This window comes from Sceloporus occidentalis, unplaced genomic scaffold, assembly GCF_023333645.1.
Source record: "Sceloporus occidentalis isolate IW3139 unplaced genomic scaffold, rSceOcc1.0.p SCAF_3, whole genome shotgun sequence".
In the NCBI taxonomy this organism is placed as follows: domain Eukaryota; kingdom Metazoa; phylum Chordata; class Lepidosauria; order Squamata; family Phrynosomatidae; genus Sceloporus; species Sceloporus occidentalis.
Window position 1 is genome coordinate 49,108,139 of NW_028316983.1, and position 12,685 is coordinate 49,120,823.

Sequence of the window (12,685 nt, forward strand, 5' to 3'; positions counted from 1 at the left end):
TTATTGCCATGATCAGTTTACTTCCTTATGAAGTTTGGCTTGGTGGTAACAGACCCACCATGCAGGGATGGGAAAAGATTAAGAGGAGGCTTACAAAATCTGAAGGATTCCTGATTTCTTGGGAGCATTTTTCACCTGATACTGCTGGTTATTTGGTTGAGACCAAAATATTCTCACTTTAGAATGCTGAGATAGAAAAGGGCATCAATACAATTGATCCTAAGTGCCCAACCCAATGCTGTGGAGAACACAATTCACATTGGCTTCCAGAAGACCTATGCGCAATGAAGCAGACTGGATGATGGCTGAACTGCAAGTAGCATAGATCAGAGCTTATCCAACTTCACATTGGAAAGATTCTTCACCATGTCTTTGTGTGGCAGTGAGGTCAGAAACAACAAAAACAAAACCTTACTATGCTGCTTCTTTTTGCAGCTTCTTTTTGTGCCCTGGAAAGGCCAGATCGGGGCTGCGGAGTGCGGTTGCTGTGGCCCCGATCCAGCTGAAGAAGGGGCAGCTGGAGGCCATCCCTTTGGGGCTGTTTGTACAGGCTCTATATTTCCATAACCTCCCAAACAGTTTATTGCTTGAGGCTCCTGGAAAAGTCAAGAATTCCCTGCTTCTTCTCCTTTCCCCCTGCTGAGAAAAATAAATCCAGTCTGTTGAGTTAAATGGATGCAAACTACTTTTGCACTTTGAACTCAATTTGCTGCAACTGATGTAAGTCAAGGTAAAATGGGAAAAGTGGGGAAGAGAAAAACTAGGATTAAAAGCAGTTGAAAAAGTGGGATGATAGAGGATTAACTGGTGCTGGCCCTGCTAAACTGGGACAATTGGAGGGTATAAATCTCCATCTTAAACACATTAGGGCAAGACCTCAACATCCCCTTCGAGTCCGGCTCATTAGAAGTGACAGGTGCAGCTCGGGAATTCATGGATTCCATGACTACTGTGGGCCTGTCCCAATTAGTCTCAGGTCCTACATACTATGCTGGTAATAAACTCGATGTGGTCTTTAGTACAGATCAGGAATATCCATGGGCAGAGATAATTCACACCTCTGCTTTGTCATGGTCAAAGTGAGGCTGAAGGCCACTATCCATATCCCCCTCGGGGGTGGAAGACCTATTAAAATGGTCTGCCCTCAAAACCTGATGGAACCCAAAAGGTTCCAGGAAGCCCTAGAGGGTTTTATGGTTGGGAACGACAGCAATTCTGTTGAAGCCTTGGTTGATACCTGGAATAACAATCTTACCAGGGCTATAGACACTAACGCTCCTGAGTGTCCTTTCTAGCCCGCTTCAAATAAAAAACCATGGTACAAGGAAAATCTTCATAAAATGAAGCGGACTGTGCAACAACTAGAGTGCCGCTGGTTTAAACACCGACTTTTGTCTGACAAGACACACCATAGAAACTTTTTGGATTCCTATGGAGTGGCAATAGATGTAGCAAAGAATTTCTTCTATGCTGCACGTATTGCGTCTGCAAGGTATTGTCCAGCACAGCTGTTCAGGGTTGTTAAAGAGCTTACCCAGCTCTTTTCCACCCTGAACCTGTTACTGGAACCAACTAAAACCTGCTGTGACACTTTTAATGACTTTTTCACAGATAAAATATCTCAGCTGATCTAGACGCGGGCATTACAACAGAAACAATAAGAGAGGTGTCCAGTGACTCTGTGGACTATGTTAAACTGGATCACTTTGAGATTCTAAATACTGATGAAGTGGACAAGCTTCTTGGACTGGTAAGGAAGACAACATGCCCTCTCGATTCTTGTCCATCATGGTTGACAGCCCAGGTTGGGGAGGCAATAAAAAGATTACTACAATCTATAATCAACACATCCTTCAGGGAGGGAATATTTCCATCAAAATTGAAACAAGCAACAGTTAAACCACTTTTTTTTTAAAAAAAAAACTCCCTGGACCCCCTGATGAGAAATAACTATAGACCAGTCTCCCTTTTACCATTCTTGGGCACAGTGATTGAGAAGGCAGTTGCCTTGCAGCTCCAGGCTGTCTTGGATGAAATTGATTATCTGGACCCATTTCAAACCACCGTCAGGGAGGGATATGGAGTAGAGACTGCCATGATCGCCTTAGTCAATGACCTCCATCGACAGGAGAAGTGTGACCCTGTTGGTGCTCTTCGACATCTCAGCAGCCTTTGATACCATAGACCATGATATCCTTCTGGAACGCCTGAGGGGGTTAGGAATTGGAGGCACTGCACTCCAGTGGCTCTGTTCCTACCTCTCGGGTAGATTCCAGATGGTGATGCTGGTCTTCTAAAAGAGATCTGACATCTGGCATCCCTCCGGGCACCATTCTGTCCCCCATGCTGTTTAACATTTACATGAAGGCACTGGGAGAGATCATCCGGAGACATGGGGTGCGGTGTTATCAGTACGCTGATGACATCCAAATCTATTTCTCTATGTCTCCGACTGTTACAGGGACTAAGGATGGCACTTCTCCTCTGGATGCCTGCCTTGGGTTGGTAATGGGCTGGATGAGGAAAAATAAACTTAAGTTGAATCCAGAAAAAACTGAAGTACTTTTAACTCCAGGAATGGAGATTTGTCAACCAGTCCTGGATGGGGTCACACTTCCCCTAAAGGACGAAGTTCACAGTTTGGGAGTACTCCTGGACTAGTCCCTACAGTTGTCATCTCAAATAGATGCGACGGTCAGGAGTGCTTGGTACCAACTTCGGTTGATACGCCAACTGCATCCCTACCTGGACCAAAAGGACCTTGAAGCAGTAGTACATACACTAGTAATCTCTTGTTTAGATTTCTGTAATGCGCTCTACTTGAGACTACCCTTGTATGCAGTTTGGAAGCTTCAATTGGCTCAAAATGTGGCAGCAAGACTTGTCACCAGTATACCTAGGTCTGACCATATAACACCTGTGCTAAGATCTCTTCACTGGCTGCTGATCAGCTTCCGGGTGCAATACAAGGTGTTGGTTATTACTTTTAAAGCCCTACATGACTCAGGCCTGAGTTACTTGCGATAACGCCTCTCCCTACACAATCCGCCCCGCACTCTCAGAACAACTGAACTTTAACGACAGGTGATATTCTTGTGCAAAGCGATTTTAATAAATAATATTAATTGAATCTGTTCCATATTCAAAAGAAGTCTCAAAGCAACTAAAGCAGAGTCACTGTCCCACTTGCACATTAAGTAACAATCACCAGATCACCATAAAGCTGAAAGGAACCTAGCAGGGATGCCTATTTGTCTCTCCTTCACTACCTGCACTATAGGGTTGGTGATCTGATTCATCTTTAGCTTCATCTAACAGAATATTGGAAATTGTAGTTCAGTGGGGTGCTTAGAATTCTCTACAAGAGCATTCTAGTGCACTCCCATGATCCACAGAACTAGAGTAATCTAGCAGAGGATTCAGAGTACAGTATTCTCTGACCAAATCTAGTTCCAGCCTATACACACCAACATTCTTTCCCCAACCAGGTGCTCATGGGAAGCTCATAAGTAGGCCACTTGAAAGCATCCTTCTGTTCATATTCTCAAGTATCTGGTGAGCACCATGTTATTGGAACCAACAAAAGCCTGCTGTGACACATTAGTTGGTTCCAATAACATGGTGCTGGAAGTAATATATAGCTCTCATGACTACAAGCAGTTACACCCTTTTCTTCTTGTCCTATATATGGAGACAATAATACAAAAGCTGAGCAGGGGTGGATTCTGAAAAGAAAAATGTGGATTGGTTTCATGTCTCTGGAGACATGTCTGAATCTTGTCAACATTTAGTAAACAAATAAAATAAAAATAAAGGCCAACCAGGTTATATTTATTAGGCCCTGTGAACCATGCATGAAGCAGGCACAGAGCTGCTGAGGAATTTCTCCTCCCTAATTCAAGATGAGATTTCAGGCTGACAGAAAATGGTGTGTAATAAAACTGTGCTTCCCCTTAACTTGCCATTACTGCCAGTGACTCCTGTTGAGAAGTAAAGGAACTATATTTAGATAGGAGGAGCTAAGAGGAAGTATCACCTTCTGGATGATCCACATATGTCTGTGCTGACCACAGGACAAAAACGGTAGTTCCAGGGAGGCAGCTGATAATAATGGAAGTTATACAGTTTTTTAAGTATCTATGGCAGCTTTGCCATTGATTTCGGTAGGTAGGAAGGAAGGCTTATATCATTTGCTCATTTTACTTATGCACTCTTAGAACACCCAAGGTGTTACATGTCACTGGTCATTTTTTGCTCATATCTTTTGTGACTCAGTCACACTTTTCTGATAGTGAGAAGCACTATCTGATTCCTTAGGATATGAAAGGATTCCCTTTGAAAAAAATTCTTGGCATCTCACCGAATAATGTTTTGCCTTTACTCTACAAGATGTCTCACCTGAATGCATTTTCCCTTATTTAAAGTATATATGAAATCTAGGCACTCCGGGGTACCTTAACATAGCATGAAATTGGTCTAGTTTAGCCAGCCTTGCAGTAGGTGCAGAGCCAATTTGAGATTTCATGTTGTCTAAGAGCATTCAATAAGCATGCATCAACAGTTCAGTCACCTCTGTGCAGAATTTATGGAGTAAATTTTTATCAGGTATTTATCAAAGAGACCAGTGCTTTCTCACAGTCTAATAGAAGACCTCACCAGTTTTGTGGTTAAGGCAGCTGCTGTCAATTTAGACAGTGGATTGAATAGAGATCACTAGAATGCCTCTTACTTTCACTACCAAATACTTTCAGTTGTTTAAACCTGATTTGGAGAACCATGAACTTTACAGTAAGTAAAGCAAGACCAACTTTTTATGTGATAAATTTTTTATGTCATTAGCACTGCTGTGGGAAGGTAGTCGTGTGTTGACAAAAAATACAGTTTATGTGCTGAAACAGATTTCTGCATATAGATTTGTTCTAATGCAGTGCGCCCGTGTCATATGCATCTTTCAGCATATGCTGAAAGCCGAGTGGGAGCACACGGGGCAGGACATCCCATTTAGATCCCCCACATAAAAAAAGGGCGCACTGTGGTTATTAATAGAAACTTCCTGCAAGGTGTCAGGCAAAGTGGTTACAAGTAGGCCAATCTCCTGTAACCAGAAGATCTAGATTTTTTTCTTTTTCTTTTGAAACAACAAGATTCAAGATCTTCAGCATTCTGTTCCAGTTGCAAATCTTGTTTTCCCTTGCAAGGGTGCACCCAAATCACACTTGGTGAAAAAGATTGTGACTTGGGCCCTGCATTTCAGCTTAGTACCAATAGAAAATAAATGGCCAACCTTGATTAGTAGTTTGTAAGGAACGCAAAAGTGGCTGAAGCAAGGAGTGAAAAGGGACAACCATACGGCAGTGCAATAATACTGTTCAATTACAAGATGTTAACCTATACCAGCAGTTGCACCAGACTGTAGGTTACATTTTAAAATCAGGAATCACCTAAGTTTGTGCACAATGTACAGTGTTCAATGGCATAGTATCAGTACATGTTTGCTAGACATGTTGCAGTGATGCATGCACTTGGAACATGAGAATTTACCCTTTTCTATGACAATGCCCTGGAGATAACCCTGAAAGTAGACTGCAAAAATATCTTTATTTGACTTAGTTTTTAGTAATTTTAATATTTAATATTTTTAAATTTTTATTTTATTGAAAAATTAAAAACAAACTTACAATTACAAACACCACTCTAAACATTTAAAGTTCATAATTCAAAATTCATATTAAACAATATTCATTAAACTAAATCTTTCCTCTTCTTTGTATAGATATATTTAATATTTAATTTTTTTAAATATATTTTAATATATTTTAATATGATGTTCTAATTTTTATGTGAACCACTTTGAGAAGCCTTGGTAGAGCCTCAAAGTGGTTAGAATATTTGTATAAATTAAAATGAATGGGATTTGTACATTTTCTTTTTATTTGTTTTCATGTCTTTCTGGTCAAACAGATGTGAAAATGGATTCCTGGTTTACAAATAATTTAAAAAGAAGACCCAGTTATTTAGTCCTGCTTGCAACTTTGCTGTTCTCAGTCTTATTGGCAAAACAGAATGGATATACCTCCAAATATCAGGCCCACCAAATTTCAGGTACCAAGAAGAAAGAGTCCATGAGAAATGAAATGAATGAACTATGAATATATTTTTCATTTAGGACTCCTTTGTCTGAACCCTCATTCATTTTTATAATTGAAACAATGAAATGAATAGGTTGAATTGTTTCATTTTTCATTTAGTTAAAAGCACACATGAATGAACATCCCAATAAAGACATCTATCTGATTGGCTAGCCCACCTATCTGAATCATTGTTATCATTACACCAGGCCAGCTTTCTTATTGACCTTAACAGAGTTGCCAGCCACATATAAAGCTACATCATACAACTTAAATTGTGGAAAGAGCTTTTCTATAAATAAGCAACAGAAACATGTCTGGCTACTAAAGAATCAGGCACAATAAAAGTGAGACAGCTTAACATGAACTCCCACTTCCATGAAACAATAGACCAAGTGCATGGAGCCTGTGGCCCTTCAGATGATATTAGACTCCCATCATCCCTGACCATTGGCTGGATCTGATGAAAGCTGGAGTCCAATATATGGACAGACACAAATTCCCCACCCTTGCAGCAAACAGTTAAAAGTAGTTTTGGAAGTAGTTTCAAAAAAATTGGAATAGCCTTTGAGGTAGAATTACAAATACACGTGCTTGGATTTCAAAAATTATTTTGACATGCATGTTTTTTTCTCACCTGAAAGGTTATCCATGTTTTGTCATTTTACTACATCATCTAACTTGTTTCAGGCTAATGAATATGTCATAATTTTAATTCTTTTGTGAGTCTAGTCTCCCATTTTAGGATGTACGAAATCTTCCTGAAAGATGTACCAAGAACTTTCTGAATAATGTAATTCAGTTTCATGCCAATTTTAAATGCACTACATGTCATTTTAGTAATGGAAAGCTTTTTTCCTCATTTAGCATAATTAACACTACCCTAAAGCACCACTGCAACACATTGTGAAAGTGATATTTCTCAGTACAGTGCAGGGCGCTCAAATTAATTGTCTTCTCTCAGATCTGTTAAAATTGTTTTCTAGTTTCAGCTCCTTCATTAAATATTAATCAGGCACAAGTTTTGAATAATAAGACTCAGGCTGATGTAATCCCCCCTGCTCCATGATGACCATCATATGGCAGTGCTCTGCAGGAAAATATGAATGTTCTGTTTCTGGCCCTGAAAATAAATGGGGCTTTGGGATTCTCAATAGGGAAGTCCCCTTTAGCTGCCAGCATCTCTTTCCTGCCAGTTCCCTCTTGGCCAAGCCAATGTCAGCTACCCATTTATATATCAGTACGGCAGTCAATCTGTGGTGGGGTTTAGTCCAAATTCTAAAAGACATATTGAAGGTACTGAATATAGTCTGATAGTTCCTTTAAAGTTCAGATTACGACCAAAAACATATTTGCCACCTACTGACATGAAAGCACCAACTGTCAGGGCTTCAGATGGGGGCAGCTTACCTGGGGGAAATGGGAGGAAGGTGGCAGGTGATAGAGGGCTCCATAAATGCATAAATAGCCCTGGTGATACATAGAATAGTTAGTGATGGTGATTGTTAGAATGATTAGGGAAAACTGAGTTCTGTTGGGGATTTTAATCAGGAAATGATATTCTATGCATCCTCGGGGCCTCTTCTGCGGTCATGGGAGTTCTCAGCCATTATTGCCCTAGTTCTCTTCTGCAACAGGGGAGGGTTGCATTTTCAGTCCTTTTCTTTTGAGTATTCATTCTCTTTTTAGATTTTAGGAAGACTGTACAGAAAATAAGCTTGTAGGTGAAAACATTAGAAAGAAAGGCAGATGTGAAACTTGCTAATCAAGATGATGGGGCATCCCATATGCCTTCAGGGGCTATGATTTCCCAGAGACTGGGCAGCACTTTGAAAGAAGGAAGCAGCCATGTAAACAAAGGACTTTGGGCAGTTCCACCTACCAAAGTGCAGATGCTCTTTTCTTCCATCATAGCACCTCAGTGACACTCTCCTTTTGTAAACCTTTCACAGACTGCTTTTTGCATTCGCTGTTAATAAATTGAGCTTAGTGATTAAAGTACCAGGGGAAAAAAGTAAAGCAAAATTGAATTAAATCACAAAGAATGCAAATAATGCCACTGATAATAAGATCTTTTTTCTCTTCGTTTCCAGCTTTGCATTGTTTGTTAATTTCTCTTTTGCATTTTTAGTTAAGCTCTGAATAACATGCCTGTGTTATGTAATCCTCAGACATATAATTAATTAAGAGTGGGCTCTACTAAGAAAGCCAGCTGAGGAGTTAATCCGCTCCCTTGGCATTAATACTAGTTGTTTCCTCTTCTAAGACCTTAGCTATTAAAGCTTCAAGCTTCTATACAATTTAAAGACATACAGACCTCTGTGGTATTTACAGAGTGATTCTAAGCTACAAAAGGATTAGTACTCTACAAGTGTACATCATGTGTATCTTATCTTTGGGAATGAAATCACTTACAGGGAACTCTTATTTCTGCAGAATTCTGCTCTCTCCCTTTCCCCCTCTCACCTGGATGGAGGGGAACTGGAGGTGAGAGGATTGGAGCACAGCTTTCTTTAGAAAAGGAAAGCTGGGGAGAAAAGATGAGTGTATTTCATTCCCTTCATATGATTTTAACTGATTTTATTTTGGAGATTCACATGAAATTTTCTCCATCCAGGGGAATTTCCTGGCATTGCCAAGGAATTTTCCTTCCTACTCTCTAGTTCAGATTAAATTAACCCAGTACTTTCTGAAATGAAATGAATCTCTACATGGCTGTCTGTGTATATTATCCCAGAATTAGCCAAGATGTCTGTCAGTAGTAAACACAGCTGTTGATTCCAGGGCCATGTCTGCATGGGCCAAAAGCCCCCCCCCCCCCATACACATTCTGGTGTTGTCCTGTTTGGACACTGATGGCCCAAATACCAGTCCTGGTATGAGCAGTCTGGACAATATCTGGCATGGTCCACACCCAAAAAGGGGATAACTGTCAGCATATTTTTGCCCCAGGCTGTATAAAATGTCTCAGGTGCATGCAATGAGTTAAAGAGGAAATGCTGTCTAAGAAGAAGCTGATGCAACATGAGCATGGAGATGAGTCATAGCAGGTCCAAACTGCACTGTCTCTGTGGCTACATGGCAGGAAGCTGATGAAACACTAGCAGGGGGTGGATTGGAATCCTATGTTTGTGTATATAAGGATGAATGCTCCAGTACACAATGTGGTGATGTGGATGTTGGTTGATGACGAGGCAGGGGGTTGCACTGTAGTGGCTGAAGAACCTGAAAGTTTTCAGGACAAGTTGAGAATGCCTCAAGAGGAACAGGAAAAGTGGAAACATGTCATGGCCTCTGAGTTTGAGTCACTTGTAGAAAGAAAGGTTTTTGAAGTGGTGGATAGGCCAGGAGATCACAAGATTGTAGGATGCAAGTGGGTGTACAGAAAGAAAGAAATGCCAGATGGTACTCAGAAGTACAAAGCTAGATTTGTTGCCATAGGTTTCTCACAGGAGAAATTTGAGAGATATGACATGACTTTTTCTCCAACAGCCAAGTCTGGGAGCTTGAGGATGGTGTTGGCAGTGGCAGCAAAAAGGAATTTTGATTTTGGGCAAGTCACACTCTCTCAGTCTCAGTGGGAAGTCATGGCAAAACCTTTTGGAGAAATTCTTGCCAAGAAACCCCGATAACAGGGTTGCTTTATGGGTGGCATAGGTTGTACACAACTTGAAGACACAGGGCAAAAACATTTGGTCAGTCAGTAACTCAAGTTCAAAATAGCAGTCTTTTAGATTCTGGTTCTGAATATGGATGCCAAATTTTTGAGTCAAAATTCATAGTCAAAATTTAAGATTCGTGTTATCATGAGCAAAGTATAGTTTTGATAAGTCTATATATGATTTCAAATATAAAATAATCCAGTTTTTATAAATGAGCTACTGAAAACAGAAAATGTTCAAGGCACCAGATCTTACTTTTAAGTATACAATGGTAAGTCTAACCTATACATTCTGTCTATGCAACTTGTTGGACTTAGCATTTAAGCCTGTCAGTTAATGTTATGTTACTGTATCCAGCCTTGATTAAGAGTCAATTCATATATGAATTTTTATACCGAAGTATAGAGAACACAGCATCATTTTTCAAGATGGCATACATGTTCATTTTGTGTCTTGTGATTTCTCAGCATGCGTATGCATATTGGTAGTAAAACTGATTGCATGTGTATGCATAGTTAAAACAGAAATAAGCATGATCTTCACCTTTAGCTCTCTTGACTCCTTCTTACTGTCATTCACTTCTCTGTTGCAATCATTCTTTCTTAGCTACTCATTTTGCTTTGCCAGGAGTGCTTAGTCCTTATCAAGAGAACTGATTAGCATTACAGAACTCTGAAGTTTGTACTTTTAAACGGACTCCCTGCTGGTGAAATGTTGTTGGATTGACAGTCTTGGAAACTGAACTTTTTGTCTTTTTCCAGCAAAACAAATAACGCACCTACCTGTGGTGTCAACTATTTTATGTACCTTACTTATCTGCCTCTGTATTTGCATCTGTATTTCAGAGTTGAGGAACCTGTGGTTATCTAGATTCTAATTCCCATCAGTCACAGCTAACATGGCTAAAAAGCAAGAATAATGGGAACTGTAGTTGATGTGAATGGTCACAGATTCCTATCTTGTTGTACTTGCTACAGTATAAACCTATGTCCATTTGTTACCATATATTTCATATGCTAGACATTTAGAAAAGCAACATGGGGTTTAATAATGCAGGGAGTGAACATGTACTTTCTTCTGGTTATCTTAAACTTGTGAGTAAAAGTTGAAGGAAATTGGTACACTTAGCCTGAAGGGGAGAAGAGTGAAGAAATATCTACAGGGCAGTCAGATAGAAGGTGGAGACTTTCTCTTTTCTGATGGAAGGTTAGGGTTAGATTTAATGTAAATGAGGTCCATTACAGGAGAGTTCTGGAGAAATGTATTGAGGGTAAGTGAAGCTCAACTATAGAAAAAATTACTTAGAGATGGATTGGACGCAGGATCTCTGAGTTTGAAAGTCTATAGGCGGGCTGTTGTGGAAGCCTCTTCAACAAGAAAATAACTAAGAACACTCCTTCCAGTGTCATGATTTTGTCGATTTAGTTGAATGGCCCACAGCTCAGAAGAGTTACTTTTTGGACTATGACTCTCAGTCTACCATGGTAAAAAATGCTAGTGGTCTTGTTAGCTGTTACCTTGGGAGCTGTGGTTCAAAAGTGTTTCCAAGTTTTGGATGATAAGTGTACATTGAAATGAATTCTCATTCCATTTCTTCTGTACAGTTTCTAACAAATGGAGCCTTCCATTAGAAGGAAAACTGACTAAACTGAGGCTATCATATGTCAGAAATATCTTTGGAAAACAAAGACTGCATTACAGATGCAAAGCCCTGAGTTTGCAAGATCTGACCAGGGTTGTTGATAAATGGAGCTCATGGAGTTCTTTCATTCAAAGGGTTGCCGTTAATTGAAGGTGACTTGATAGCAAATAACTCTCCCCCCACAAAGCACAGTGGGAGCTACTTCAAAATAAATTTGCACAGGATTGTCACATTAACATATTCTGAACCTCACTTTCCTGTTGTATTTCTTACTCAGTGGGAATGTGATGAAGCAAATGTCTATTCATACTTAATCCAGTCACCACTATCCTACTGACAGCCATGCAGAGATATTCAAATTGTACACACATATTTTGGTCACTTTCACTTTGGTAGTCTTGATGTATTCCAGCTGAGCCTCTTGGGTTTTTTTGGGATGGATGACAAGATGTGATTGAAAGCCAAATACAGGCTGGAAGAGACATAGACATGGACCCTGTCCGCCAGAAAAAGCAGTGGTTGAAATGACTGACAGCCTCAATGGCAAACATGCCATTTCTGCAATGAGATTTATGCACATATGCTTTCTCTATGTCCCTCCCATGGATGCTCAGGCTTGTCAACAAATAAACAAGGGAACAGGCAAATCAACAGTAGAAGAAAATACCCTGTCTGTAACATAGAGAAATGGCTGAAGATTTTCTATGATGGACAGTTCTGATTTTTAACCTAGTGGCATTTTCCATAAGAAAATTGTCACTGAAGATGGGTCCTCAGTGATAAAGTACATATTCTCTAGAATGAGATGAATATCATCTACAGCATGTTATTTATCTATTTATTTATTTATTTTGTAATTTAAGGCTCTACACTTAAGCAAACTGTCTAGGAGATATCCCAGGGAACTCAGTTTAACAGCTGTGAATAAACATGTTTAGGACCAGAGTGCATTTTATTCTTTGTCTTCCATGTCAGAAATCAAGACTATGGTAATTTTAGAGAGGGATTAGGAACAGGAGGAGTAATTTGCAATTGTTTCACATATACACAATTGATGGAAAGATATAAAATGGACTCAAAACTAGAAAATTTTGAAAAGAAGGAAAAAGATATTGAGAAAGTACTGTTAGTGAGAGGAAAATATAAGACAGCCAGAGTTTATAAAATCCTACTAGAACAAGAACTAGAGGAAGAAATGGCCAAAGATGTAATGCTTAAGTGGGTGTAGAATATAGGGCACATAACTGAGTTGG